Source organism: Nestor notabilis, unplaced genomic scaffold (genome assembly GCF_000696875.1).
Source record: "Nestor notabilis isolate BGI_N333 unplaced genomic scaffold, ASM69687v1 scaffold5911, whole genome shotgun sequence".
NCBI classification, from domain to species: domain Eukaryota; kingdom Metazoa; phylum Chordata; class Aves; order Psittaciformes; family Psittacidae; genus Nestor; species Nestor notabilis.
This window is the reverse complement of record NW_009915995.1, coordinates 41973-43650: the sequence shown is the minus strand read 5'-3', so window position 1 is coordinate 43650 and position 1678 is coordinate 41973.

Here is a 1678-nt window from a genome sequence, read left to right as displayed (position 1 = left end):
CTGTTCTATCCTGGGTAACACCAAAATGATGTTAGCTTGGCTGACTCCTAACCCAAAGAAACTGTGCTTGCATTAGCATCTGATAACCAGTACAATCCACTAAGGATTTGACACTGAAGAGTGCAGGATGTGTACAGCTCACATTGCAAGCAATAAGAAGAGCAGGTGCGCAGTCCTACTCAGGATGCAGTGGACACTTGAGACATTTGGTGCAAGCTCAGGTGTATTTGGATACTCAACATTCCTCTCAAATCAGATTTCCATTTTCAAATTGTTATTCTATCCTGTTGTTTTCCCCAAGTCCTACATTTCAGTAACTGCTTTACCTGCCACCTCCGGTCATAAAACTAATCCTTCATTCTGGAAGGGTTTTGTCCAAGACTTTCAAAGGCATTCAGGTGCAGGGTAAGGGCCTGGATAGTTCAGATGCATGAATAGACTGGAAAGAAAATAATGTAGGTATGTACCTGAACTGAGCAAGGTACCTATGATGCCTTGTAGATCTGGAGAAGCCTTGTAGTCCTGGTCCTTCACAGAGTTTAAGTAACTCCAGTAGAACATACACAATCAATTGCAATTAAACTTTGTGGGATCCAAGCCATAAACTGTAACTTTCCAAGGGAGAACTTGTCCTTTTCTATCTAATTCCACAATGTCTTCTGCCAAACAACACCTACAAACTTAATAGTGCCTGTAGGCTAGAAGCAGACATTTTTTTCATTTTCCTTTGCTTTCAGTTTTTGGTAGGTTTCCTCCAAAATTCAATGCCACTTATACCCAAACCATTTGTAGACTATTATCTCAGTTAATTTAATAGTTAGGGAAGAAAAAAAAAAAAAGAAGTGGGGGGAGCTAGATACTTTAAATATCAAAATCCTTCATGTTTCTTACTGATACTTTTAAAACTAGATGTGATTTTTCATACCAATAAGGCATTGTTGTTTCAAAGTTGACCTCAGTTTTAATTAAAAATTAAGGAGTCCTAATGAAAAACTAAAATGTAACCTCTCATTTCAAATAACACAAAACCACTTGTTGGCCTGGGATGAAATGACTGGCATTTTAATTTCATTAAGAAAATATGTTGATTGAGTCAGCTGATGAAAATCCTCTTAACAAAAAACCTCCTTCCACTCATATGCTAGGCATTGCTATAATAAAGTAATGATCTTTTTATTGAAAGGAATGGTGATATATTATAATTGCTAGTAATAAAAAGGTATAGGTGTACAATATCTATAAACAGATATGATAGAATAATTGCTTGGCAAAATGAACGGACTTACTCAGATTTTTCAAAAGAGAGAGATTTTTATTTTCTATCTACAGAATCTAAAAGATTGAGGTAAGTTTAGGAGTATTTACTTTGCCAGCTTTGCCTTCAATTCAGCATATTTTCAGAGGCAGAACTTTAGATACTGGAACTGGAGCTGCAATATGAAAATTGTGAGTTATTTCAGAAATAGTCCAGCAAGACATCTCAATATGGCAGGCTATTTTTGAAGGTATCCTATATGAGTTTAGATGGCTTGAAATCTCAGTTAGTCATTTTGCAGCAACTGCTGCATCACTGAAGTTGCTGCTTTCTCTGCTTACTCGTGACAGTACAGTTCATCACAGCAGGATGAAGCCTGGCAGCTTCAAGGGACAAATGGTTTAGGACTAGCCAGAGTGTGTT